The 25,128-nt window shown below is 46.2% G+C and overlaps 37 non-coding genes across 37 annotated transcripts; all 37 read left to right on the top strand.

Moving 5' to 3' along the window:
* Window positions 1-7,108: 7,108 nt before the first annotated feature.
* LOC136613531 (U4 spliceosomal RNA) lies at window positions 7,109-7,249 on the top strand. The gene has a single exon (XR_010790765.1). It is a non-coding gene; the product is annotated as a U4 spliceosomal RNA (small nuclear RNA).
* Window positions 7,250-7,599: 350 nt separating this feature from the next.
* LOC136613439 (U4 spliceosomal RNA) lies at window positions 7,600-7,740 on the top strand. The gene has a single exon (XR_010790678.1). It is a non-coding gene; the product is annotated as a U4 spliceosomal RNA (small nuclear RNA).
* Window positions 7,741-8,087: 347 nt separating this feature from the next.
* On the top strand, window positions 8,088-8,228 carry LOC136613668 (U4 spliceosomal RNA). Its single transcript, XR_010790893.1, has one exon. It is a non-coding gene; the product is annotated as a U4 spliceosomal RNA (small nuclear RNA).
* A 347-nt stretch (window positions 8,229-8,575) lies between these two features.
* Window positions 8,576-8,716, top strand: LOC136613303 (U4 spliceosomal RNA). The gene has a single exon (XR_010790559.1). It is a non-coding gene; the product is annotated as a U4 spliceosomal RNA (small nuclear RNA).
* Window positions 8,717-9,063: 347 nt separating this feature from the next.
* On the top strand, window positions 9,064-9,202 carry LOC136613487 (U4 spliceosomal RNA). Its single transcript, XR_010790724.1, has one exon. It is a non-coding gene; the product is annotated as a U4 spliceosomal RNA (small nuclear RNA).
* Window positions 9,203-9,549: 347 nt separating this feature from the next.
* On the top strand, window positions 9,550-9,690 carry LOC136613673 (U4 spliceosomal RNA). Its single transcript, XR_010790898.1, has one exon. It is a non-coding gene; the product is annotated as a U4 spliceosomal RNA (small nuclear RNA).
* Window positions 9,691-10,037: 347 nt separating this feature from the next.
* Window positions 10,038-10,176, top strand: LOC136613574 (U4 spliceosomal RNA). The gene has a single exon (XR_010790806.1). It is a non-coding gene; the product is annotated as a U4 spliceosomal RNA (small nuclear RNA).
* Window positions 10,177-10,523: 347 nt separating this feature from the next.
* LOC136613666 (U4 spliceosomal RNA) lies at window positions 10,524-10,664 on the top strand. The gene has a single exon (XR_010790892.1). It is a non-coding gene; the product is annotated as a U4 spliceosomal RNA (small nuclear RNA).
* Window positions 10,665-11,011: 347 nt separating this feature from the next.
* Window positions 11,012-11,154, top strand: LOC136613561 (U4 spliceosomal RNA). Its single transcript, XR_010790794.1, has one exon. It is a non-coding gene; the product is annotated as a U4 spliceosomal RNA (small nuclear RNA).
* Window positions 11,155-11,501: 347 nt separating this feature from the next.
* Window positions 11,502-11,642, top strand: LOC136613665 (U4 spliceosomal RNA). The gene has a single exon (XR_010790891.1). It is a non-coding gene; the product is annotated as a U4 spliceosomal RNA (small nuclear RNA).
* A 347-nt stretch (window positions 11,643-11,989) lies between these two features.
* LOC136613454 (U4 spliceosomal RNA) lies at window positions 11,990-12,128 on the top strand. The gene has a single exon (XR_010790693.1). It is a non-coding gene; the product is annotated as a U4 spliceosomal RNA (small nuclear RNA).
* Window positions 12,129-12,475: 347 nt separating this feature from the next.
* LOC136613664 (U4 spliceosomal RNA) lies at window positions 12,476-12,616 on the top strand. Its single transcript, XR_010790890.1, has one exon. It is a non-coding gene; the product is annotated as a U4 spliceosomal RNA (small nuclear RNA).
* Window positions 12,617-12,963: 347 nt separating this feature from the next.
* LOC136613532 (U4 spliceosomal RNA) lies at window positions 12,964-13,104 on the top strand. The gene has a single exon (XR_010790766.1). It is a non-coding gene; the product is annotated as a U4 spliceosomal RNA (small nuclear RNA).
* Window positions 13,105-13,450: 346 nt separating this feature from the next.
* Window positions 13,451-13,591, top strand: LOC136613302 (U4 spliceosomal RNA). Its single transcript, XR_010790558.1, has one exon. It is a non-coding gene; the product is annotated as a U4 spliceosomal RNA (small nuclear RNA).
* Window positions 13,592-13,938: 347 nt separating this feature from the next.
* Window positions 13,939-14,079, top strand: LOC136613301 (U4 spliceosomal RNA). Its single transcript, XR_010790557.1, has one exon. It is a non-coding gene; the product is annotated as a U4 spliceosomal RNA (small nuclear RNA).
* A 347-nt stretch (window positions 14,080-14,426) lies between these two features.
* LOC136613500 (U4 spliceosomal RNA) lies at window positions 14,427-14,567 on the top strand. Its single transcript, XR_010790736.1, has one exon. It is a non-coding gene; the product is annotated as a U4 spliceosomal RNA (small nuclear RNA).
* A 343-nt stretch (window positions 14,568-14,910) lies between these two features.
* Window positions 14,911-15,051, top strand: LOC136613300 (U4 spliceosomal RNA). The gene has a single exon (XR_010790556.1). It is a non-coding gene; the product is annotated as a U4 spliceosomal RNA (small nuclear RNA).
* Window positions 15,052-15,398: 347 nt separating this feature from the next.
* Window positions 15,399-15,539, top strand: LOC136613370 (U4 spliceosomal RNA). The gene has a single exon (XR_010790617.1). It is a non-coding gene; the product is annotated as a U4 spliceosomal RNA (small nuclear RNA).
* Window positions 15,540-15,886: 347 nt separating this feature from the next.
* Window positions 15,887-16,027, top strand: LOC136613386 (U4 spliceosomal RNA). The gene has a single exon (XR_010790632.1). It is a non-coding gene; the product is annotated as a U4 spliceosomal RNA (small nuclear RNA).
* Window positions 16,028-16,368: 341 nt separating this feature from the next.
* On the top strand, window positions 16,369-16,509 carry LOC136613313 (U4 spliceosomal RNA). The gene has a single exon (XR_010790568.1). It is a non-coding gene; the product is annotated as a U4 spliceosomal RNA (small nuclear RNA).
* A 347-nt stretch (window positions 16,510-16,856) lies between these two features.
* On the top strand, window positions 16,857-16,997 carry LOC136613299 (U4 spliceosomal RNA). Its single transcript, XR_010790555.1, has one exon. It is a non-coding gene; the product is annotated as a U4 spliceosomal RNA (small nuclear RNA).
* A 347-nt stretch (window positions 16,998-17,344) lies between these two features.
* On the top strand, window positions 17,345-17,485 carry LOC136613498 (U4 spliceosomal RNA). Its single transcript, XR_010790734.1, has one exon. It is a non-coding gene; the product is annotated as a U4 spliceosomal RNA (small nuclear RNA).
* Window positions 17,486-17,832: 347 nt separating this feature from the next.
* On the top strand, window positions 17,833-17,971 carry LOC136613623 (U4 spliceosomal RNA). The gene has a single exon (XR_010790852.1). It is a non-coding gene; the product is annotated as a U4 spliceosomal RNA (small nuclear RNA).
* Window positions 17,972-18,319: 348 nt separating this feature from the next.
* Window positions 18,320-18,460, top strand: LOC136613705 (U4 spliceosomal RNA). The gene has a single exon (XR_010790928.1). It is a non-coding gene; the product is annotated as a U4 spliceosomal RNA (small nuclear RNA).
* A 347-nt stretch (window positions 18,461-18,807) lies between these two features.
* LOC136613621 (U4 spliceosomal RNA) lies at window positions 18,808-18,946 on the top strand. The gene has a single exon (XR_010790850.1). It is a non-coding gene; the product is annotated as a U4 spliceosomal RNA (small nuclear RNA).
* A 347-nt stretch (window positions 18,947-19,293) lies between these two features.
* On the top strand, window positions 19,294-19,434 carry LOC136613597 (U4 spliceosomal RNA). Its single transcript, XR_010790828.1, has one exon. It is a non-coding gene; the product is annotated as a U4 spliceosomal RNA (small nuclear RNA).
* Window positions 19,435-19,781: 347 nt separating this feature from the next.
* LOC136613385 (U4 spliceosomal RNA) lies at window positions 19,782-19,922 on the top strand. The gene has a single exon (XR_010790631.1). It is a non-coding gene; the product is annotated as a U4 spliceosomal RNA (small nuclear RNA).
* A 341-nt stretch (window positions 19,923-20,263) lies between these two features.
* Window positions 20,264-20,404, top strand: LOC136613312 (U4 spliceosomal RNA). Its single transcript, XR_010790567.1, has one exon. It is a non-coding gene; the product is annotated as a U4 spliceosomal RNA (small nuclear RNA).
* Window positions 20,405-20,751: 347 nt separating this feature from the next.
* Window positions 20,752-20,892, top strand: LOC136613297 (U4 spliceosomal RNA). Its single transcript, XR_010790554.1, has one exon. It is a non-coding gene; the product is annotated as a U4 spliceosomal RNA (small nuclear RNA).
* A 347-nt stretch (window positions 20,893-21,239) lies between these two features.
* LOC136613497 (U4 spliceosomal RNA) lies at window positions 21,240-21,380 on the top strand. Its single transcript, XR_010790733.1, has one exon. It is a non-coding gene; the product is annotated as a U4 spliceosomal RNA (small nuclear RNA).
* Window positions 21,381-21,727: 347 nt separating this feature from the next.
* Window positions 21,728-21,866, top strand: LOC136613620 (U4 spliceosomal RNA). The gene has a single exon (XR_010790849.1). It is a non-coding gene; the product is annotated as a U4 spliceosomal RNA (small nuclear RNA).
* Window positions 21,867-22,214: 348 nt separating this feature from the next.
* Window positions 22,215-22,355, top strand: LOC136613693 (U4 spliceosomal RNA). Its single transcript, XR_010790917.1, has one exon. It is a non-coding gene; the product is annotated as a U4 spliceosomal RNA (small nuclear RNA).
* Window positions 22,356-22,702: 347 nt separating this feature from the next.
* On the top strand, window positions 22,703-22,843 carry LOC136613596 (U4 spliceosomal RNA). The gene has a single exon (XR_010790827.1). It is a non-coding gene; the product is annotated as a U4 spliceosomal RNA (small nuclear RNA).
* Window positions 22,844-23,190: 347 nt separating this feature from the next.
* Window positions 23,191-23,333, top strand: LOC136613566 (U4 spliceosomal RNA). The gene has a single exon (XR_010790799.1). It is a non-coding gene; the product is annotated as a U4 spliceosomal RNA (small nuclear RNA).
* A 347-nt stretch (window positions 23,334-23,680) lies between these two features.
* Window positions 23,681-23,821, top strand: LOC136613663 (U4 spliceosomal RNA). The gene has a single exon (XR_010790889.1). It is a non-coding gene; the product is annotated as a U4 spliceosomal RNA (small nuclear RNA).
* Window positions 23,822-24,168: 347 nt separating this feature from the next.
* LOC136613560 (U4 spliceosomal RNA) lies at window positions 24,169-24,311 on the top strand. The gene has a single exon (XR_010790793.1). It is a non-coding gene; the product is annotated as a U4 spliceosomal RNA (small nuclear RNA).
* A 347-nt stretch (window positions 24,312-24,658) lies between these two features.
* LOC136613662 (U4 spliceosomal RNA) lies at window positions 24,659-24,799 on the top strand. Its single transcript, XR_010790888.1, has one exon. It is a non-coding gene; the product is annotated as a U4 spliceosomal RNA (small nuclear RNA).
* Window positions 24,800-25,128: the final 329 nt, after the last annotated feature.

Genomic DNA, 25,128 nt, shown 5'->3' with positions numbered 1-25,128 from the left:
GGCAGGTTGGGGCACAGGGGGAGAGGCAGCGGTGCAAACTGGAGGCGGTGAACGGCCTTCGTCCCACCTTGTGGGGTGCTTGGCCATCATATGTCTGCGCATGCTGGTGGTGGTGAGGCTGGTGGTGGTGGCTCCCCAGCTGATCTTGGCGCGACAAAGGTTGCACACCACTGTTTGTCGGTCGTCTGCACTCTCAGTGAAAAACTGCCACACCTTTGAGCACCTCGGCGTCTGCAGGGTGGCATGGCGCGAGGGGGCGCTTTGGGAAACAGTTGGTGGATTATTCGGTCTGGCCCTGCCTCTACCCCTGGCCACTGCACTGCCTCTTCCAACCTGCCCTGCTGCTGCACTTGCCTCCCCCTCTGAAGACCTGTCCTCAGTAGGCGTAGCAAACCAGGTGGGGTCAGTCACCTCATCGTCCTGCTGCTCTTCCTACGAATCCTCTGTGCGCTCCTCCCTCGGACTTACTCCAATTACTACTACCTGAGTGATAGACAACTGTGTCTCATCGTCATCGTCCTCCTCACCCACTGAAAGCTCTTAAGACAGTTGCCGGAAGTCCCCAGCCTCATCCCCCGGACCCTGGGAACTTTCCAAAGGTTGGGCATCGGTCACGACAAACTCCTCCGGTGGGAGAGGAACCATTGCTGGCCATTCTGAGCAGGGGCCCGGGAACAGTTCCTGGGAGTCTGCCTGCTCCTCAGAATGTGTCATTGTAATGGAGTGAGGAGGCTGGGAGGAAGGAGCAGCAGCAGCCAGAGGATTCAGAGTTGCAGCAGTGGACGGCGCAGAACTCTGGGTGGTCGATAGATTGCTGGATGCACTTTCTGCCATCCACGACAGGACCTGCTCACACTGCTCATTTTCTAATAAAGGTCTACCGCGTGGACCCATTAATTGTGAGATGAATGTGGGGATGCCTGAAACGTGCCTCTCTCCTAATCCCGCAGCAGTCGGCTGCGATACACCTGGATCAGGAGCTCGGCCTGTGCCCACACCCTGACTTGGGCCTCCGCGTCCTCGCCCGCATCCACGTCCTCTAGGCCTACCCCTACCCCTCAGCATGGTGTATTACCAGTAGTGCAGAAACAGAACGCTGTAATTAAATGTGCCGCTTATTGGCCTGTGGTTGGAGGCTGACTTCGCTTATGGAACGCACAGCAGAGGCAGGAAAGAATTTTGCGCAAGCCTGCTGTAACACTTAGCTGGCTGCGTATGAATTAGGACAACTACCCCCAGCAGAGACCCAGTACACAGAGGACGGTCACAGGCAGCCCAAATAGATTTTTTTTCCCAAATGTTTTTGGAAAGGACCACTGCCTATATACACTAAATATGTCTTCTGTCCCTGCCTCACCACTACTGGCCCTGGACAATGTAAAATTACTGCAGGACGCAATGCTCTGCACGGCCGATATACAAAAAAAAAAAAAAAGTGCAACACTGCAAAAAGCAGCCTCCACACTACTGCACACGGTTAGATGTGGCCCTAAGAAGGACCGTTGGGGTTCTTGAAGCCTAAAATAACTCCTAACGCTCTCCCTATAGCCGCTCCGGCACCAGCAGCACTTTCCCTGAACTATGTCAGAATGCATCTGTGGCGAGCTGCGGGAGGGGCCGATTTATATACTCGGGTGACACCTGATCTCGCCAGCCACTCACTGCAGGGGGGTGGTATAGGGCTTGAACGTCGCAGGGGGAAGTTGTAATGCCTTCCCTGTCTTTCTATTGGCCAGAAAAGCGCGCTAACGTCTCAGAGATGAAAGTGAAAGTAACTCGAACATCGCGTGGTACTCGTCTCGAGTAACGAGCATCTCGAACACGCTAATACTCGAACGAGTATCAAGCTCAGACGAGTACGTTCGCTCATCTCTAATTATGAAATTAAGAGGGTTACAATTCCCTTTGGGTTCAACCTTAGTAGGACACTAATGCTTCAATTTTAGCTTTTCCATCATGTTTTCCTAGAGTCTTTCCCTAGCATCTACAGGGAACTCTGTCACCTTCACCATGAGTATTACTTCCGTAAAGATGCATGCCCATGCCACCATCCTGTCCCTATTTCCTGCATTACCCCATCCTACAATTAGATGAAATCCAGGACAAGGAAATAAATCATAACACATTACATTGCCATAAGATTAATTTGGATAACTGTTCAGAGAAGAGTACCGTGTTATTTATTGTGGAATACTTTCCCTGTCTGTCCATATGTACATACCTGTAAGGCTTGTGGAAGACAATACAATAGTAGGTTAAAACCTAATTAGGCTTCAAGCAATATCAGCAATATTTGGAGGATAACTTGTACTATACCCATATCTATCCTCCTACCAACTTGAACCAATTTGCTGAATTAAACTTGGAAAAGTGTTATTCCACAAAGTATCTTACTTCTGCACGTGCTCCTTCAACCACTTGTCTCTCATTTCTTTAACAACTTGTAAACTGGATCATACCTGCATATTATTCTCAGATTGTATATGACAGCAGGTATGCCTTATTATTTGACACATTCTACCCTGGGCAGCTGTAATGTGATTGTAAGAATCTAGTGCGGGTTTGGATTCTCTTAATGGAACCCGGGCGAACAAATAGCGTAGTCAATGTGAAGCCGGAGGTCAGTAATGGTAGTATCCGTTTGCATTACAAAGTAGCAGGCATGTAGTGTAGTCAGAGGAAGGCCAGAGGTCGGTAACAGGTAGTATCAATTCGCAGTTTGGAGGCACAGGCAGGTGGTGAAGCTTGAGTATTGACTGGAAGCACAATAATCATGCAAGTTAGGGACAGGTTTATAAAGAAAGTCCAATCAAGGGAGCAGAGCGGAGTAAATCAGGAGGAGCTGGAATAACCAGAGCAAGGACTAGGTTATGATTCAGCAGGGGAGCTGTCTAAAATGCTGGACTGCTCAATAGGTAGAGCTGCTTCCTTTAGCACAGGAGTTCCCAGATTCAAGTCCTGACAATTCATTTTTTCCGTGGTGTTGCCATCACCGTCAAGCTAAGTAGTTGATGTATTGATTTATATGTTAGTATTGTTTTTGCCTTTGCTCCTACTGCCATTAGTTGTCACCACCTTAGCATTGTCATTTCTTGCGTCTATCCAGGATCAGTAAAGGTTGCCTGGGTTTGGGACGTGGGGTCAACCTTGTCAAGACAGTCGCCTTACTTAGGCAGGGCTATTTCCCCTCCTTTTGGCTGTCAGGGCTAGATTCCCAATCTTTTCCCTTTGATTATGTTGGGGTGATTTTTTTTGGGTTTTATGTGGGATTTTCTGAAGTTTTTGTCCCGTGTAAAAACTAACTTGCATCTGTGCTGGACATGGTGCCTTAACGCTCAGTATGGAAGTAACGTGGAGAAAGTATTGAAGAAAGTCAGCAGGGAATACAGATTTCAGAATCCCACAGAAACAGGGCTTTGTTTCACTGTTTCAGAAGAGGAAAAGACAGTAGAGGAAAACGTTGTTCCTGAGAAGTGGCTGCTATTTGTTCCAGTTTTGAGCTGTGATTATAAGAATCTCCACTGGTGCTATCAGGACTAGAAGGGAAACAATTCGTAAGTTTCCTAGGAGCTGTAGATTTGGATCAACTTTGGCCCATTTTAGGCTGGAAATAACAAGGGTATTTTTTACAGATTGCTAGTGTTATCTGTGTTAATTATGGATGGGGTTTTATCTCTAGCAAGTTACTCTCACTATCCACAAATAGAGCAGTCAAGAATGTCCATTATACATATTGCGAAAAACTGATTTGCATGATTGGGATATGAGCTACTTTGGAGCCATAAATGATCAAGGATGCAGGTTTCAATCAATCATAGCTTTATGTCATGTTGTAGTCTCACACATGATGGCTTAGCAAGGGTAACAGAATTTCCTGTTTTTAATATGGCTATTTATGACAACAGGGGCAGTATGGTTTATATATTTCTACAGATGGACATTATGGCTATATATTCCTTCAGAGCACTGCCACGATTCTGGCGCTGGATTAGAGTCTTGGGTGGTAGCTAGCAAGGGTGGGTAATGTGGTCAGGCAAGCCGGGGGTTGGTACACAGATACGGTGATGCAGTACAAAGGATTCAGCAAATACGTAGTCAGAAACAAGCCAGTGTTTAGAACACAAAGAGGGCAATATGCAGTACAGAGGATTCAGCAGTGACATAGTCCAAAACAAGCCCATGGTCGGTACTAGAGATGAGCGAACGTGTTCTTAACGAACACTTACGCACCCGGACACCGGCTTTTCCGAGGACTTCCGTGTTCGCGCGTAAGTATTCGGGGGGCGCCGGGGGGCGGGGAGAGGCGCGGCGGCGCGGGCGGCAGCAGCGGGGAACAGGGGGGAGCCCTCTCTCTCTCCCTCTCCCCCCCACTCCCCGCCGCAACCCCCCGCGCTGCCACGGCGACCCCCGAACTTTTTTCGCCCGAACACGGAATTCCTCGCGAAGTTCGGTGTCCGGGCGAAAAGGGGCGGAGCCGAACACGTTCGCTCATCTCTAGTCGGTACACAAAGAGGGCAATGCAGTACAGAGGATTCATCATAGACATAGTCCAGAACAAGCCAGTGGTCAGTACACAAATGACAATCTTCTTTTAAAGGTTGCAAGTAGAGGTAGAAGCTGGTAGAAGTAGAGGCTAAAGGCTCAGAGCACAATAAACATGCACTGAGGGAGTGGTAGGGCCAAACTTTTATAGTGTGCGTAATCCAGAGAAACGAGGCAAAGCCAGACAGGAAAATAGGAAGTAGATTATCCAAAGGGCTAGATTGCTCACTAGGAAGATCTGTCACCTGGAGTACAGGAGCTCCAAGATTCAAGTCCTGACAGGGACACTATTCCTTAAAGGGTACATTGGCTATTTATTACTACAGGTGGACATTATGACTCTTTTTTTTTGACTCTGTAACATGGATTCTCTGACACTCATTTTTAGATGTCCAGGATGAGGGGTGGTGAGCAGGTGACTTGATTTAAATGAACGGACTTACAAGTTTGCAAGGTACCCTTTGTGATTTCACTAACAGTTTCAAGGTTCTTAGAAGGAATTACAGGTGACAATAAACAAAGTGGGTTGATTTGTATTAGAAAAGTTGTTTCAATGTTGATGTAAGGGGCAGTTTATGACAATAGAGCCAGTGGGGAAGATGACCTGCTTTTTATATTTGTATATCTACTAGAGATGAGCGAACGTACTCGTTTCGAGTACTTACGCACCCGAGTACCACCATTTTCGAGTACTTCAGTACTCGGGTGAAAAGATTCGGGGGGCGCCGGGGGGCGGGGAGAGGCGTGGCGGTGCGGGGGGTAGCAGCGGGGAACAGGGGGGAGCCCTCTCTCTCTCCCCCCCACTCCCCACTGCTATCCCCCGTGCCGCCACGGCGCCCCCCGAATTTTTTCGCCCGAGTACGGAAGTACTCGGAAATCGCGGTATTCGGGCGAAAAAGGGGCGTGGTCGAGCACGTTCGCTCATCTCTAATATCTACAAAGGCAAACCCTTAAAGGGGTTGTCCCGCGCTGAAACGGGTTTTTGTTTTTTTCAATAGGCCCCCCGTTCGGCGCGAGACAAACTCAATGCATGTGTTAAAAAAAAACCCGTTTAGTACTTACCCGAATCCCCGCGCTGCGGCAACTTCTTCCTTACCTTACTAAGATGGCCACCGGGATCTTCACACACGATGCACCGCGGGTCTTCTCCCACGGTGCACCGTGGGCTCTGTGCAGTCCATTGCCGATTCCAGCCTCCTGATTGGCTGGAATCAGCACACGTGATGGGGCGGAGCTACGAGGACCAGCTCTCCGGCACAAGCGACCCCATTCACCAGGGAGAAGACCGGACTGCGCAAGCGCGTCTAATCGGGCGATTAGACGCTGAAATTAGACGCCACCATGGCGACGAGGACGCTAGCAACGGAACAGGTAAGTGAATAACTTCTGTATGGCTCATAATTAATGCACGATGTACATTACAAAGTGCATTAATATGGCCATACAGAAGTGCTGAACCCCACTTGCTTTCGCGGGACAACCCCTTTAAGTTTTGTTTAGTTAAACTGTCAGTATGCTAGTCTTGGGTGTTTATTATTCCAGAAGAAATGAATAGGTAAGTTTCTGATACTTTTAAAAAAAAGGAGTGTGAAAGGTGAACTGGATTGGGGATGGGCCAGGCCAGGATGGCATCCACCTTCCTGGGCTCTGGCTTTAGCGTTTCTACTCCTACTTGGGGGGGCCCTGGGAACTGCACCACTAGCATTCTGATCTGGCTCTTTCCAGGCTTGACGGTCAGACCTGCGGCCTGGATCACCCTGAGCACCCGCGGCAGGTGCGCCAAGTTTTACTCCCAAGTGGGGCTGAAGATGGCAAGCAGCTGGTCAACTAAGCATTGGAAAGTGGCTGGAGCATTTTTCATGCCAAACGGCATCACCCTGGACTCATAGAGTCCGAATGGGGTGATGAAAGCATACTGCTTCTGTGGTCATCGGTATTTGCCAATACCCCCAACTCTGATCCATGATAGTGATGTACTGGGCACTAGCCAGCTGGTTTAAAAGCTCATCAATGCGGGGCATCGGATAACCATCGGACACTGTGATGGTGGTCAACCTCCTGTAGTCCATTCAGATCTGGGCATCCGATTCTTTTGTACCAGAACTACAGGGGACGCCAATGCACTTTGGGACTTTTGGATGACTCCCAAATACAACATCTCACAAGTCTCCCGCTTTATATCCGCCTGCACCTCCAGGGAAACTCGATAGGTGGGCTGCCTAATAGGGGGTTGGTCCACAGTGTTCGCACGGTGGACTGTCAACTTGGTCCTCTCCGGTTTTCTGATTTGTTCTCACCCGCGAAGAAAAAGGAACTGTGACCTTGAAGCTAACTGGTGCCTATTTTTCAGCTGCAGGAAACGTCGTTTATCTTCCTGACACGCCTACTTTAGCAACGCGTGAAAAGACAAAATGCCAAACAATCTCCCGAAGGATGGTTGGTCTGACTCTTCAGTCGGGTCACTCCCATGATGCCTTGCAGGAGTGGATGAGTCATCTTTGTCTCACCATACCTTAAATGAGCTGCTCCATGAGAACGTGACATCCTTGGCCGCTTGAGGACTTTTAACTTTGCGCAGTGGCAGTATTATAGCCCATGAGGTTTAACCGAGACGTGATTATTGCTAATTGAAAACTTTTCCCAATACCCCGCCATGATGACTTGAAATACAGTCAGCATTGGCAATTTTTGCTGGTCTCTCAGGAGACTTCATCTCTCATAAAAAGAACAGATGTAGCGGTAAGAAAATAAGTTTAGCAGGTATGTTAACATGGTTTGTTCTCACCCGCGAAGAAAATGCAACTCTGTCCTTGAAGCCAACTGGTGCCTATTTTTTTTCAGCTGCAGGGAACATCATTTTTCTTCCTGACACGCCTACTTTAGCAACGCGTGAAAAGACGAAATGCCAAACAATCACACAAAGGACGGTCGAACTGACTCTTCAGTCGGGTCACTCCCATGATGACTTGCAGGAGTGGATGAGTCATCTTTGTCTCACCATACCTTAAATGAGCTGCTCCATGAGAACGTGACATCCTTGGCCGCTTGGGGACTTTTAACTTTGCGCAGTGGCAGTATCATAGCCCATGAGGTTTAACCGAGGCGTGATTATTGCTAATTGAAAACTTTTCCCAATACCCCGCCATGATGACTTAAAATATAGTCAGCATTGGCAATTTTTGCTGGTCTCTCAGTAGACTTCATCTCTCATAAAAAGAACAGATGTAGCGGTAAGAAAATAAGTTTAGCAGGTATGTTAACATGGTTTCTTCTCACCCGCGAAGAAAATGCAGCTCTGCCCTTGAAGCCAACTGGTGCCTATTTACCAGCTGCAGGGAACATCATTTATCTTCCTGACACGCCTACTTTAGCAACGCGTGAAAAGACGAAATGCCAAACAATCACACAAAGGACGGTTGGTCTGACTCTTCAGTCTGGTCACTCCCATAATGCCTTGCAGGAGTGGATGAGTCATCTTTGTCTCACCATACCTTAAATGAGCTGCTCCATGAGAATGTGACATCCTTGACTGCTTGGGGACTTTCAACTTTGCGCAGTGACAGTATCATAGCCCATGAGGTTTAACTGAGGCGTGATTATTGCTAATTGAAAACTTTTCCCAATACCCCGCCATGATGACTTGAAATACAGTCAGCATTGGCAATTTTTGCTGGTGTCTCAGGAGACTTCATTTCTCGTAAAAAGAACAGATGTAGGCGTAAGAAAATAAGTTTAGCAGGTATGTTAACATGGTTTGTTCTCACCCGCGAAGAAAATGCAACTCTGCCCTTGAAGCCAACTGGTGCCTATTTTCCAGCTGCAGGGAACATCATTTATCTTCCTGACACGCCTACTTTAGCAACGCGTGAAAAGACGAAATGCCAAACAATCACACAAAGGACGGTTGGTCTGACTCTTCAGTCGGGTCACTCCCATGATGCCTTGCAGGAGTGGATGAGTCATCTTTGTCTCACCATACCTTAAATGAGCTGCTCCATGAGAACGTGACATCCTTGGCCGCTTGGGGACTTTTAACTTTGCGCAGTGGCAGTATCATAGCCCATGAGGTTTAACCGAGGCGTGATTATTGCTAATTGAAAACTTTTCCCAATACCCCGCCATGATGACTTGAAATACAGTCAGCATTGGCAATTTTTGCTGGTCTCTCAGGAGACTTCATCTCTCGTGAAAAGAACAGATGTAGCGGTAAGAAAATAAGTTTAGCAGGTATGTTAACATGGTTTGTTCTCACCCGCGAAGAAAATGCAACTCTGCCCTTGAAGCCAACTGGTGCCTATTTTCCAGCTGCAGGGAACATCATTTATCTTCCTGACACGCCTACTTTAGCAACGCGTGAAAAGACGAAATGCCAAACAATCACACAAAGGACGGTTGGTCTGACTCTTCAGTCTGGTCACTCCCATAATGCCTTGCAGGAGTGGATGAGTCATCTTTGTCTCACCATACCTTAAATGAGCTGCTCCATGAGAACGTGACATCCTTGGCCGCTTGGGGACTTTTAACTTTGCGCAGTGGCAGTATCATAGCCCATGAGGTTTAACCGAGGCGTGATTATTGCTAATTGAAAACTTTTCCCAATACCCCGCCATGATGACTTGAAATACAGTCAGCATTGGCAATTTTTGCTGGTCTCAGGAGACTTCATCTCTCGTAAAAAGAACAGATGTAGCAGTAAGAAAAGAAGTTTAGCAGGTATGTTAACATGGTTTGTTCTCACCCGCGAAGAAAATGCAACTCTGCCCTTGAAGCCAACTGGTGCCTAATTTCCAGCTGCAGGGAACATCATTTATCTTCCTGACACGCCTACTTTAGCAACGCGTGAAAAGACGAAATGCCAAACAATCGCCCGAAGGACGGTTGGTCTGACTCTTCAGTCGGGTCACTCCCATGATGCCTTGCAGGAGTGGATGAGTCATCTTTGTCTCACCATACCTTAAATGAGCTGCTCCATGAGAATGTGACATCCTTGACCGCTTGGGGACTTTCAACTTTGCGCAGTGACAGTATCATAGCCCATGAGGTTTAACTGAGGCGCGATTATTGCTAATTGAAAACTTTTCCCAATACCCCGCCATGATGACTTGAAATACAGTCAGCATTGGCAATTTTTGCTGGTGTCTCAGGAGACTTCATTTCTCGTAAAAAGAACAGATGTAGCGGTAAGAAAATAAGTTTAGCAGGTATGTTAACATGGTTTGTTCTCACCCGCGAAGAAAATGCAACTCTGCCCTTGAAGCCAACTGGTGCCTATTTTCCAGCTGCAGGGAACATCATTTATCTTCCTGACACGCCTACTTTAGCAACGCGTGAAAAGACGAAATGCCAAACAATCACACAAAGGACGGTTGGTCTGACTCTTCAGTCAGGTCACTCCCATGATGCCTTGCAGGAGTGGATGCGTCATCTTTGTCTCACCATACCTTAAATGAGCTGCTCCATGAGAATGTGACATCCTTGGCCGCTTGGGGACTTTTAACTTTGCGCAGTGACAGTATCATAGCCCATGAGGTTTAACCGAGGCGTGATTATTGCTAATTGAAAACTTTTCCCAATACCCCGCCATGATGACTTGAAATACAGTCAGCATTGGCAATTTTTGCTGGTCTCAGGAGACTTCATCTCTCGTAAAAAGAACAGATGTAGCAGTAAGAAAAGAAGTTTAGCAGGTATGTTAACATGGTTTGTTCTCACCCGCGAAGAAAATGCAACTCTGCCCTTGAAGCCAACTGGTGCCTATTTTCCAGCTGCAGGGAACATTATTTATCTTCCTGACACGCCTACTTTAGCAACGCGTGAAAAGACGAAATGCCAAACAATCGCCCGAAGGACGGTTGGTCTGACTCTTCAGTCGGGTCACTCCCATGATGCCTTGCAGGAGTGGATGAGTCATCTTTGTCTCACCATACCTTAAATGAGCTGCTCCATGAGAATGTGACATCCTTGACCGCTTGGGGACTTTCAACTTTGCGCAGTGACAGTATCATAGCCCATGAGGTTTAACTGAGGCGTGATTATTGCTAATTGAAAACTTTTCCCAATACCCCGCCATGATGACTTGAAATACAGTCAGCATTGGCAATTTTTGCTGGTGTCTCAGGAGACTTCATTTCTCGTAAAAAGAACAGATGTAGCGGTAAGAAAATAAGTTTAGCAGGTATGTTAACATGGTTTGTTCCCACCCGCGAAGAAAATGCAACTCTGCCCTTGAAGCCAACTGGTGCCTATTTTCCAGCTGCAGGGAACATCATTTATCTTCCTGACACGCCTACTTTAGCAACGCGTGGAAAGACGAAATGCCAAACAATCACACAAAGGACGGTTGGTCTGACTCTTCAGTCTGGTCACTCCCATGATGCCTTGCAGGAGTGGATGAGTCATCTTTGTCTCACCATACCCTAAATGAGCTGCTCCATGAGAACGTGACATCCTTGGCCGCTTGGGGACTTTTAACTTTGCGCAGTGGCAGTATCATTGCCCATGAGGTTTAACCGAGGCGTGATTATTGCTAATTGAAAACTTTTCCCAATACCCCGCCATGATGACTTGAAATACAGTCAGCATTGGCAATTTTTTTGCTGGTCTCTCAGGAGACTTCATCTCTCATAAAAAGAACAGATGTAGCCGTAAGAAAATAAGTTTAGCAGGTATGTTAACATGGTTTGTTCCCACCCGCGAAGAAAATGCAACTCTGCCCTTGAAGCCAACTGGTGCCTATTTTCCAGCTGCAGGGAACATCATTTATCTTCCTGACACGCCTACTTTAGCAACGCGTGGAAAGACGAAATGCCAAACAATCACACAAAGGACGGTTGGTCTGACTCTTCAGTCTGGTCACTCCCATGATGCCTTGCAGGAGTGGATGAGTCATCTTTGTCTCACCATACCCTAAATGAGCTGCTCCATGAGAACGTGACATCCTTGGCCGCTTGGGGACTTTTAACTTTGCGCAGTGACAGTATCATAGCCCATGAGGTTTAACTGAGGCGTGATTATTGCTAATTGAAAACTTTTCCCAATACCCCGCCATGATGACTTGAAATACAGTCAGCATTGGCAATTTTTGCTGGTGTCTCAGGAGACTTCATTTCTCTTAAAAAGAACAGATGTAGCGGTAAGAAAATAAGTTTAGCAGGTATGTTAACATGGTTTGTTCTCACCCGCGAAGAAAATGCAACTCTGCCCTTGAAGCCAACTGGTGCCTATTTTCCAGCTGCAGGGAACATCATTTATCTTCCTGACACGCCTACTTTAGCAACGCGTGAAAAGACGAAATGCCAAACAATCACACAAAGGACGGTTGGTCTGACTCTTCAGTCAGGTCACTCCCATGATGCCTTGCAGGAGTGGATGAGTCATCTTTGTCTCACCATACCTTAAATGAGCTGCTCCATGAGAATGTGACATCCTTGGCCGCTTGGGGACTTTTAACTTTGCGCAGTGGCAGTATCATAGCCCATGAGGTTTAACCGAGGCGTGATTATTGCTAGTTGAAAACTTTTCCCAATACCCCGCCATGATGACTTGAAATACAGTCAGCATTGGCAATTTTTGCTGGTCTCAGGAGACTTCATCTCTCGTAAAAAGAACAGATGTAGCAGTAAGAAAAGAAGTTTAGCAGGTATGTTAACATGGTTTGTTCTCACCCGCGAAGAAAATGCAACTCTGCCCTTGAAGCAAACTGGTGCCTATTTTCCAGCTGCAGGGAACATTATTTATCTTCCTGACACGCCTACTTTAGCAACGCGTGAAAAGACGAAATGCCAAACAATCGCCCGAAGGACGGTTGGTCTGACTCTTCAGTCGGGTCACTCCCATGATGCCTTGCAGGAGTGGATGAGTCATCTTTGTCTCACCATACCTTAAATGAGCTGCTCCATGAGAATGTGACATCCTTGTACGCTTGGGGACTTTCAACTTTGCGCAGTGACAGTATCATAGCCCATGAGGTTTAACTGAGGCGTGATTATTGCTAATTGAAAACTTTTCCCAATACCCCGCCATGATGACTTGAAATACAGTCAGCATTGGCAATTTTTGCTGGTGTCTCAGGAGACTTCATTTCTCGTAAAAAGAACAGATGTAGCGGTAAGAAAATAAGTTTAGCAGGTATGTTAACATGGTTTGTTCTCACCCGCGAAGAAAATGCAACTCTGCCCTTGAAGCCAACTGGTGCCTATTTTCCAGCTGCAGGGAACATCATTTATCTTCCTGACACGCCTACTTTAGCAACGCGTGAAAAGACGAAATGCCAAACAATCACACAAAGGACGGTTGGTCTGACTCTTCAGTCGGGTGACTCCCATGATGCCTTGCAGGAGTGGATGAGTCATCTTTGTCTCACCATACCTTAAATGAGCTGCTCCATGAGAACGTGACATCCTTGGCTGCTTGGGGACTTTTAACTTTGCGCAGTGGCAGTATCATAGCCCATGAGGTTTAACCGAGGCGTGATTATTGCTAATTGAAAACTTTTCCCAATACCCTGCCATGATGACTTGAAATACAGTCAGCATTAGCAATTTTTGCTGGTCTCTCAGGAGACTTCATCTCTCATAAAAAGAACAGATGTAGCCATAAGAAAATAAGTTTAGCAGGTATGTTAACATGGTTTGTTCTCACCCGCGAAGAAAATGCAACTCTGCCCTTGAAGCCAACTGGTGCCTATTTTCCAGCTGCAGGGAACATCATTTCTCTTCTGACAAGCCTACTTTAGCAACGCGTGGAAAGACGAAATGCCAAACAATCACACAAAGGACGGTTGGTCTGACTCTTCAGTCTGGTCACTCCCATGATGCCTTGCAGGAGTGCATGAGTCATCTTTGTCTCACCATACCTTAAATGAGCTGCTCCATGAGAACGTGACATCCTTGGCCGCTTGGGGACTTTTAACTTTGCGCAGTGGCAGTATCATAGCCCATGAGGTTTAACCGAGGCGTGATTATTGCTAATTGAAAACTTTTCCCAATACCCCGCCATGATGACTTGAAATACAGTCAGCATTGGCAATTTTTGCTGGTCTCTCAGGAGACTTCATCTCTCGTGAAAAGAACAGATGTAGCGGTAAGAAAATAAGTTTAGCAGGTATGTTAACATGGTTTGTTCTCACCCGCGAAGACAATGCAACTCTGCCCTTGAAGCCAACTGGTGCCTATTTTCCAGCTGCAGGGAACATCATTTATCTTCCTGACACGCCTACTTTAGCAACGCGTGAAAAGACGAAATGCCAAACAATCACACAAAGGACGGTTGGTCTGACTCTTCAGTCGGGTCACTCCCATGATGCCTTGCAGGAGTGGATGAGTCATCTTTGTCTCACCATACCTTAAATGAGCTGCTCCATGAGAACGTGACATCCTTGGCTGCTTGGGGACTTTTAACTTTGCGCAGTGGCAGTATCATAGCCCATGAGGTTTAACCGAGGCGTGATTATTGCTAATTGAAAACTTTTCCCAATACCCCGCCATGATGACTTGAAATACAGTCAGCATTGGCAATTTTTGCTGGTCTCTCAGGAGACTTCATCTCTCATAAAAAGAACAGATGTAGCCGTAAGAAAATAAGTTTAGCAGGGATGTTAACATGGTTTGTTCTCACCCGCGAAGAAAATGCAACTCTGCCCTTGAAGCCAACTGGTGCCTATTTTCCAGCTGCAGGGAACTTCATTTATCTTCCTGACACGCCTACTTTAGCAACGCGTGAAAAGACGAAATGCCAAACAATCACACAAAGGACGGTTGGTCTGACTCTTCAGTCTGGTCACTCCCATGATGCCTTGCAGGAGTGGATGCGTCATCTTTGTCTCACAATACCTTAAATGAGCTGCTCCATGAGAACGTGACATCCTTGGCCGCTTGGGGACTTTTAACTTTGCGCAGTGGCAGTATCATAGCCCATGAGGTTTAACCGAGGCGTGATTATTGCTAATTGAAAACTTTTCCCAATACCCCGCCATGATGACTTGAAATACAGTCAGCATTGGCAATTTTTGCTGGTGTCTCAGGAGACTTCATCTCTCGTAAAAAGAACAGATGTAGCGGTAAGAAAATAAGTTTAGCAGGTATGTTAACATGGCTTGTTCTCACCCGCGAAGGAAATGCAACTCTGCCCTTGAAGCCAACTGGTGCCTATTTTCCAGCTGCAGGGAACATCATTTATCTTCCTGACACGCCTACTTTAGCAACGCGTGAAAAGACGAAATGCCAAACAAAATAACACAAAGGATGGTTGGTCTGACTCTTCAATCGGGTCACTCCCATGATGCCTTGCAGGAGTGGATGAGTCATCTCACCATACCTTAAATGAGCTGCTCCATGAGAACGTGACATCCTTGGCCGCTTGGGGACTTTTAACTTTGCGCAGTGGCAGTATCATAGCCCATGAGGTTTAACCGAGGCGTGATTATTGCTAATTGAAAACTTTTCCCAATACCCCGCCATGATGACTTGAAATACAGTCAGCATTGGCAATTTTTGCTGGTCTCTCAGGAGACTTCATCTCTCGTAAAAAGAACAGATGTAGCCGTAAGAAAATAAGTTTAGCAGGTATGTTAACATGGTTTGTTCCCACCCGCGAAGAAAATGCAACTCTGCCCTTGAAGCCAACTGGTGCCTATTTTCCAGCTGCAGGGAACATCATTTATCTTCCTGACACGCCTACTTTAGCAACGCGTGGAAAGACGAAATGCCAAACAATCACACAAAGGACGGTTGGTCTGACTCTTCAGTCTGGTCACTCCCATGATGCCTTGCAGGAGTGGATGAGTCATCTTTGTCTCACCATACCCTAAATGAGCTGCTCCATGAGAATGTGACATCCTTGGCCGCTTGGGGACTTTTAACTTTGCGCAGTGGCAGTATCATAGCCCATGAGGTTTAACCGAGGTGTGATTATTGCTAATTGAAAACTTTTCCCAATACCCCGCCATGATGACTTGAAATACAGTCAGCATTGGCAATTTTTGCTGGTCTCTCAGGAGACTTCATCTCTCATAAAAAGAACAGATGTAGCCGTAAGAAAATAAGTTTAGCAGGTATGTTAACATGGTTTGTTCTCACCCGCGAAGAAAATGCAACTCTGCCCTTGAAGCCAACTGGTGCCTATTTTCCAGCTGCAGGGAACATCATTTATCTTCCTGACACGCCTACTTTAGCAACGCGTGAAAAGACGAAATGCCAAACAATCACACAAAGGACGGTTGGTCTGACTCTTCAGTCAGGTCACTCCCATGATGCCTTGCAGGAGTGGATGAGTCATCTTTGTCTCACCATACCTTAAATGAGCTGCTCCATGAGAATGTGACATCCTTGGCCGCTTGGGGACTTTTAACTTTGCGCAGTGGCAGTATCATAGCCCATGAGGTTTAACCGAGGCGTGATTATTGCTAATTGAAAACTTTTCCCAATACCCTGCCATGATGACTTGAAATACAGTCAGCATTGGCAATTTTTGCTGGTCTCTCAGGAGACTCGATCTCTCATAAAAAGAACAGACTTAGGGGTAAGAAAATAAACTTCCAAGGAATGTTAACATGGTTTGTTCTCACCCGCGAAGAAAAAGAAACTCTGGCCTTGAAGCTAACTGGTGCCTGTTTTCCAGCTGCAGAAAATTTCATTTTCCTTCCTGACACGCCTACTTTAGCAACTCGTGAAAAGACGAAATGCCAAACAATCGCCCGAAGGACGGTTGGTCTGACTCTTCAATCGGGTCACTCCCATGATGCCTTGCAGGAGTGGATGAGTCATCTCACCATACCTTAAATGAGCTGCTCCATGAGAACGTGACATCCTTGGCCGCTTGGGGACTTTTAACTTTGCGCAGTGGCAGTATCATAGCCCATGAGGTTTAACCGAGGCGTGATTATTGCTAATTGAAAACTTTTCCCAATACCCCGCCATGATGACTTGAAATACAGTCAGCATTGGCAATTTTTGCTGGTCTCTCACGAGACTCGATCTCTCGTAAAAAGAACAGACTTAGGGGTAAGAAAATAAACTTCCAAGGAATGTTAGCACGGTTTGTTCTCACCTGCGAAGAAAAAGAAACTCTGGCCTTGAAGCTAACTGGTGCCTGTTTTCCAGCTGCAGAAAATTTCATCTTCCTTCCTGACACGCCTACTTTAGCAACGCGTGAAAAGACGAAATGCCAAACAATCACACAAAGGACGGTTGGTCTGACTCTTCAGTCTGGTCACTCCCATGATGCTTTGCAGGAGTGGATGAGTCATCTTTGTCTCACCATACCTTAAATGAGCTGCTCCATGAGAACGTGACATGCTTGGCCGCTTGGGGACTTTTAACTTTGCGCAGTGGCAGTATCATAGCCCATGAGGTTTAACCGAGGCGTGATTATTGCTAATTGAAAACTTTTCCCAATACCCCGCCATGATGACTTGAAATACAGTCAGCATTGGCAATTTTTGCTGGTCTCTCAGGAGACTTCATCTCTCGTAAAAAGAACAGATGTAGCCGTAAGAAAATAAGTTTAGCAGGTATGTTAACATGGTTTGTTCCCACCCGCGAAGAAAATGCAACTCTGCCCTTGAAGCCAACTGGTGCCTATTTTCCAGCTGCAGGGAACATCATTTATCTTCCTGACACGCCTACTTTAGCAACGCGTGGAAAGACGAAATGCCAAACAATCACACAAAGGACGGTTGGTCTGACTCTTCAGTCTGGTCACTCCCATGATGCCTTGCAGGAGTGGATGAGTCATCTTTGTCTCACCATACCCTAAATGAGCTGCTCCATGAGAACGTGACATCCTTGGCCGCTTGGGGACTTTTAACTTTGCGCAGTGGCAGTATCATTGCCCATGAGGTTTAACAGAGGCGTGATTATTGCTAATTGAAAACTTTTCCCAATACCCCGCCATGATGACTTGAAATACAGTCAGCATTGGCAATTTTTGCTGGTCTCTCAGGAGACTTCATCTCTTGTAAAAAGAACAGATGTAGTGGTAAGAAAATAAGTTTAGCAGGTATGTTAACATGGTTTGTTCTCACCCGCGAAGAAAATGCAACTCTGCCCTTGAAGCCAACTGGTGCCTATTTTCCAGCTGCAGGGAACATCATTTATCTTCCTGACACGCCTACTTTAGCAACGCGTGAAAAGACGAAATGCCAAACAATCACACAAAGGACGGTTGGTCTGACTCTTCAGTCAGGTCACTCCCATGATGCCTTGCAGGAGTGGATGAGTCATCTTTGTCTCACCATACCTTAAATGAGCTGCTCCATGAGAATGTGACATCCTTGGCCGCTTGGGGACTTTTAACTTTCCGCAGTGGCAGTATCATAGCCCATGAGGTTTAACCGAGGCGTGATTATTGCTAATTGAAAACTTTTCCCAATACCCCGCCATGATGACTTGAAATACAGTCAGCATTGGCAATTTTTGCTGGTCTCAGGAGACTTCATCTCTCGTAAAAAAAAAAAGATGTAGCAGTAAGAAAATAAGTTTAGCAGGTATGTTAACATGGTTTGTTCTCACCCGCGAAGAAAATGCAACTCTGCCCTTGAAGCCAACTGGTGCCTATTTTCCAGCTGCAGGGAACATCATTTATCTTCCTGACACGCCTACTTTAGCAACGCGTGAAAAGACGAAATGCCAAACAATCACACAAAGGACGGTTGGTCTGACTCTTCAGTCAGGTCACTCCCATGATGCCTTGCAGGAGTGGATGAGTCATCTTTGTCTCACCATACCCTAAATGAGCTGCTCCATGAGAACGTGACATCCTTGGCCGCTTGGGGACTTTTAACTTTGCGCAGTGGCAGTATCATTGCCCATGAGGTTTAACCGAGGCGTGATTATTGCTAATTGAAAACTTTTCCCAATACCCCGCCATGATGACTTGAAATACAGTCAGCATTGGCAATTTTTGCTGGTCTCTCAGGAGACTTCATCTCTTGTAAAAAGAACAGATGTAGTGGTAAGAAAATAAGTTTAGCAGGTATGTTAACATGGTTTGTTCTCACCCGCGAAGAAAATGCAACTCTGCCCTTGAAGCCAACTGGTGCCTATTTTCCAGCTGCAGGGAACATCATTTATCTTCCTGACACGCCTACTTTAGCAACGCGTGAAAAGACGAAATGCCAAACAATCACACAAAGGACGGTTGGTCTGACTCTTCAGTCAGGTCACTCCCATGATGCCTTGCAGGAGTGGATGAGTCATCTTTGTCTCACCATACCTTAAATGAGCTGCTCCATGAGAATGTGACATCCTTGGCCGCTTGGGGACTTTTAACTTTCCGCAGTGGCAGTATCATAGCCCATGAGGTTTAACCGAGGCGTGATTATTGCTAATTGAAAACTTTTCCCAATACCCCGCCATGATGACTTGAAATACAGTCAGCATTGGCAATTTTTGCTGGTCTCAGGAGACTTCATCTCTCGTAAAAAAAAAAGATGTAGCAGTAAGAAAAGAAGTTTAGCAGGTATGTTAACATGGTTTGTTCTCACCCGCGAAGAAAATGCAACTCTGCCCTTGAAGCCAACTGGTGCCTATTTTCCAGCTGCAGGGAACATCATTTATCTTCCTGACACGCCTACTTTAGCAACGCGTGAAAAGACGAAATGCCAAACAATCGCCCGAAGGACGGTTGGTCTGACTCTTCAGTCGGGTCACTCCCATGATGCCTTGCAGGAGTGGATAAGTCATCTTTGTCTCACCATACCTTAAATGAGCTGCTCCATGAGAATGTGACATCCTTGACCGCTTGGGGACTTTCAACTTTGCGCAGTGGCAGTATCATAGCCCATGAGGTTTAACTGAGGCGTGATTATTGCTAATTGAAAACTTTTCCCAATACCCCGCCATGATGACTTGAAATACAGTCAGCATTGGCAATTTTTGCTGGTGTCTCAGGAGACTTCATTTCTCGTAAAAAGAACAGATGTAGCGGTAAGAAAATAAGTTTAGCAGGTATGTTAACATGGTTTGTTCCCACCCGCGAAGAAAATGCAACTCTGCCCTTGAAGCCAACTGGTGCCTATTTTCCAGCTGCAGGGAACATCATTTATCTTCCTGACACGCCTACTTTAGCAACGCGTGGAAAGACGAAATGCCAAACAATCACACAAAGGACGGTTGGTCTGACTCTTCAGTCAGGTCACTCCCATGATGCCTTGCAGGAGTGGATGAGTCATCTTTGTCTCACCATACCCTAAATGAGCTGCTCCATGAGAACGTGACATCCTTGGCCGCTTGGGGACTTTTAACTTTGCGCAGTGGCAGTATCATAGCCCATGAGGTTTAACCGAGGCGTGATTATTGCTAATTGAAAACTTTTCCCAATACCCTGCCATGATGACTTGAAATACAGTCAGCATTGGCAATTTTTGCTGGTCTCTCAGGAGACTCGATCTCTCATAAAAAGAACAGACTTAGGGGTAAGAAAATAAACTTCCAAGGAATGTTAACATGGTTTGTTCTCACCCGCGAAGAAAAAGAAACTCTGGCCTTGAAGCTAACTGGTGCCTGTTTTCCAGCTGCAGAAAATTTCATTTTCCTTCCTGACACGCCTACTTTAGCAACTCGTGAAAAGACGAAATGCCAAACAATCGCCCGAAGGACGGTTGGTCTGACTCTTCAATCGGGTCACTCCCATGATGCCTTGCAGGAGTGGATGAGTCATCTCACCATACCTTAAATGAGCTGCTCCATGAGAACGTGACATCCTTGGCCGCTTGGGGACTTTTAACTTTGCGCAGTGGCAGTATCATAGCCCATGAGGTTTAACCGAGGCGTGATTATTGCTAATTGAAAACTTTTCCCAATACCCCGCCATGATGACTTGAAATACAGTCAGCATTGGCAATTTTTGCTGGTCTCTCACGAGACTCGATCTCTCGTAAAAAGAACAGACTTAGGGGTAAGAAAATAAACTTCCAAGGAATGTTAGCACGGTTTGTTCTCACCTGCGAAGAAAAAGAAACTCTGGCCTTGAAGCTAACTGGTGCCTGTTTTCCAGCTGCAGAAAATTTCATCTTCCTTCCTGACACGCCTACTTTAGCAACGCGTGAAAAGACGAAATGCCAAACAATCACACAAAGGACGGTTGGTCTGACTCTTCAGTCTGGTCACTCCCATGATGCTTTGCAGGAGTGGATGAGTCATCTTTGTCTCACCATACCTTAAATGAGCTGCTCCATGAGAACGTGACATGCTTGGCCGCTTGGGGACTTTTAACTTTGCGCAGTGGCAGTATCATAGCCCATGAGGTTTAACCGAGGCGTGATTATTGCTAATTGAAAACTTTTCCCAATACCCCGCCATGATGACTTGAAATACAGTCAGCATTGGCAATTTTTGCTGGTCTCTCAGGAGACTTCATCTCTCGTAAAAAGAACAGATGTAGCCGTAAGAAAATAAGTTTAGCAGGTATGTTAACATGGTTTGTTCCCACCCGCGAAGAAAATGCAACTCTGCCCTTGAAGCCAACTGGTGCCTATTTTCCAGCTGCAGGGAACATCATTTATCTTCCTGACACGCCTACTTTAGCAACGCGTGGAAAGACGAAATGCCAAACAATCACACAAAGGACGGTTGGTCTGACTCTTCAGTCTGGTCACTCCCATGATGCCTTGCAGGAGTGGATGAGTCATCTTTGTCTCACCATACCCTAAATGAGCTGCTCCATGAGAACGTGACATCCTTGGCCGCTTGGGGACTTTTAACTTTGCGCAGTGGCAGTATCATTGCCCATGAGGTTTAACAGAGGCGTGATTATTGCTAATTGAAAACTTTTCCCAATACCCCGCCATGATGACTTGAAATACAGTCAGCATTGGCAATTTTTGCTGGTCTCTCAGGAGACTTCATCTCTTGTAAAAAGAACAGATGTAGTGGTAAGAAAATAAGTTTAGCAGGTATGTTAACATGGTTTGTTCTCACCCGCGAAGAAAATGCAACTCTGCCCTTGAAGCCAACTGGTGCCTATTTTCCAGCTGCAGGGAACATCATTTATCTTCCTGACACGCCTACTTTAGCAACGCGTGAAAAGACGAAATGCCAAACAATCACACAAAGGACGGTTGGTCTGACTCTTCAGTCAGGTCACTCCCATGATGCCTTGCAGGAGTGGATGAGTCATCTTTGTCTCACCATACCTTAAATGAGCTGCTCCATGAGAATGTGACATCCTTGGCCGCTTGGGGACTTTTAACTTTCCGCAGTGGCAGTATCATAGCCCATGAGGTTTAACCGAGGCGTGATTATTGCTAATTGAAAACTTTTCCCAATACCCCGCCATGATGACTTGAAATACAGTCAGCATTGGCAATTTTTGCTGGTCTCAGGAGACTTCATCTCTCGTAAAAAAAAAAAGATGTAGCAGTAAGAAAATAAGTTTAGCAGGTATGTTAACATGGTTTGTTCTCACCCGCGAAGAAAATGCAACTCTGCCCTTGAAGCCAACTGGTGCCTATTTTCCAGCTGCAGGGAACATCATTTATCTTCCTGACACGCCTACTTTAGCAACGCGTGAAAAGACGAAATGCCAAACAATCACACAAAGGACGGTTGGTCTGACTCTTCAGTCAGGTCACTCCCATGATGCCTTGCAGGAGTGGATGAGTCATCTTTGTCTCACCATACCCTAAATGAGCTGCTCCATGAGAACGTGACATCCTTGGCCGCTTGGGGACTTTTAACTTTGCGCAGTGGCAGTATCATTGCCCATGAGGTTTAACCGAGGCGTGATTATTGCTAATTGAAAACTTTTCCCAATACCCCGCCATGATGACTTGAAATACAGTCAGCATTGGCAATTTTTGCTGGTCTCTCAGGAGACTTCATCTCTTGTAAAAAGAACAGATGTAGTGGTAAGAAAATAAGTTTAGCAGGTATGTTAACATGGTTTGTTCTCACCCGCGAAGAAAATGCAACTCTGCCCTTGAAGCCAACTGGTGCCTATTTTCCAGCTGCAGGGAACATCATTTATCTTCCTGACACGCCTACTTTAGCAACGCGTGAAAAGACGAAATGCCAAACAATCACACAAAGGACGGTTGGTCTGACTCTTCAGTCAGGTCACTCCCATGATGCCTTGCAGGAGTGGATGAGTCATCTTTGTCTCACCATACCTTAAATGAGCTGCTCCATGAGAATGTGACATCCTTGGCCGCTTGGGGACTTTTAACTTTGCGCAGTGGCAGTATCATAGCCCATGAGGTTTAACTGAGGCGTGATTATTGCTAATTGAAAACTTTTCCCAATACCCCGCCATGATGACTTGAAATACAGTCAGCATTGGCAATTTTTGCTGGTGTCTCAGGAGACTTCATTTCTCGTAAAAAGAACAGATGTAGCGGTAAGAAAATAAGTTTAGCAGGTATGTTAACATGGTTTGTTCCCACCCGCGAAGAAAATGCAACTCTGCCCTTGAAGCCAACTGGTGCCTATTTTCCAGCTGCAGGGAACATCATTTATCTTCCTGACACGCCTACTTTAGCAACGCGTGGAAAGACGAAATGCCAAACAATCACACAAAGGACGGTTGGTCTGACTCTTCAGTCTGGTCACTCCCATGATGCCTTGCAGGAGTGGATGAGTCATCTTTGTCTCACCATACCCTAAATGAGCTGCTCCATGAGAACGTGACATCCTTGGCCGCTTGGGGACTTTTAACTTTGCGCAGTGGCAGTATCATAGCCCATGAGGTTTAACCGAGGCGTGATTATTGCTAATTGAAAACTTTTCCCAATACCCCGCCATGATGACTTGAAATACAGTCAGCATTGGCAATTTTTTTGCTGGTCTCTCAGGAGACTTCATCTCTCATAAAAAGAACAGATGTAGCCGTAAGAAAATAAGTTTAGCAGGTATGTTAACATGGTTTGTTCCCACCCGCGAAGAAAATGCAACTCTGCCCTTGAAGCCAACTGGTGCCTATTTTCCAGCTGCAGGGAACATCATTTATCTTCCTGACACGCCTACTTTAGCAACGCGTGGAAAGACGAAATGCCAAACAATCACACAAAGGACGGTTGGTCTGACTCTTCAGTCTGGTCACTCCCATGATGCCTTGCAGGAGTGGATGAGTCATCTTTGTCTCACCATACCCTAAATGAGCTGCTCCATGAGAACGTGACATCCTTGGCCGCTTGGGGACTTTTAACTTTGCGCAGTGACAGTATCATAGCCCATGAGGTTTAACTGAGGCGTGATTATTGCTAATTGAAAACTTTTCCCAATACCCCGCCATGATGACTTGAAATACAGTCAGCATTGGCAATTTTTGCTGGTGTCTCAGGAGACTTCATTTCTCGTAAAAAGAACAGATGTAGCGGTAAGAAAATAAGTTTAGCAAGTATGTTAACATGGTTTGTTCCCACCCGCGAAGAAAATGCAACTCTGCCCTTGAAGCCAACTGGTGCCTATTTTCCAGCTGCAGGGAACATCATTTATCTTCCTGACACGCCTACTTTAGCAACGCGTGGAAAGACGAAATGCCAAACAATCACACAAAGGACGGTTGGTCTGACTCTTCAGTCTGGTCACTCCCATGATGCCTTGCAGGAGTGGATGAGTCATCTTTGTCTCACCATACCCTAAATGAGCTGCTCCATGAGAACGTGACATCCTTGGCCGCTTGGGGACTTTTAACTTTGCGCAGTGGCAGTATCATTGCCCATGAGGTTTAACCGAGGCGTGATTATTGCTAATTGAAAACTTTTCCCAATACCCCGCCATGATGACTTGAAATACAGTCAGCATTGGCAATTTTTTTGCTGGTCTCTCAGGAGACTTCATCTCTCATAAAAAGAACAGATGTAGCCGTAAGAAAATAAGTTTAGCAGGTATGTTAACATGGTTTGTTCCCACCCGCGAAGAAAATGCAACTCTGCCCTTGAAGCCAACTGGTGCCTATTTTCCAGCTGCAGGGAACATCATTTATCTTCCTGACACGCCTACTTTAGCAACGCGTGGAAAGACGAAATGCCAAACAATCACACAAAGGACGGTTGGTCTGACTCTTCAGTCTGGTCACTCCCATGATGCCTTGCAGGAGTGGATGAGTCATCTTTGTCTCACCATACCCTAAATGAGCTGCTCCATGAGAACGTGACATCCTTGGCCGCTTGGGGACTTTTAACTTTGCGCAGTGACAGTATCATAGCCCATGAGGTTTAACTGAGGCGTGATTATTGCTAATTGAAAACTTTTCCCAATACCCCGCCATGATGACTTGAAATACAGTCAGCATTGGCAATTTTTGCTGGTGTCTCAGGAGACTTCATTTCTCGTAAAAAGAACAGATGTAGCGGTAAGAAAATAAGTTTAGCAGGTATGTTAACATGGTTTGTTCCCACCCGCGAAGAAAATGCAACTCTGCCCTTGAAGCCAACTGGTGCCTATTTTCCAGCTGCAGGGAACATCATTTATCTTCCTGACACGCCTACTTTAGCAACGCGTGGAAAGACGAAATGCCAAACAATCACACAAAGGACGGTTGGTCTGACTCTTCAGTCTGGTCACTCCCATGATGCCTTGCAGGAGTGGATGAGTCATCTTTGTCTCACCATACCCTAAATGAGCTGCTCCATGAGAACGTGACATCCTT

Source organism: Eleutherodactylus coqui, chromosome 2 (genome assembly GCF_035609145.1).
Source record: "Eleutherodactylus coqui strain aEleCoq1 chromosome 2, aEleCoq1.hap1, whole genome shotgun sequence".
In the NCBI taxonomy this organism is placed as follows: Eukaryota; Metazoa; Chordata; class Amphibia; order Anura; family Eleutherodactylidae; genus Eleutherodactylus; species Eleutherodactylus coqui.
Note: the sequence above shows the minus strand (reverse complement) of the source record. Positions and strands in the feature narration are given on the sequence as shown.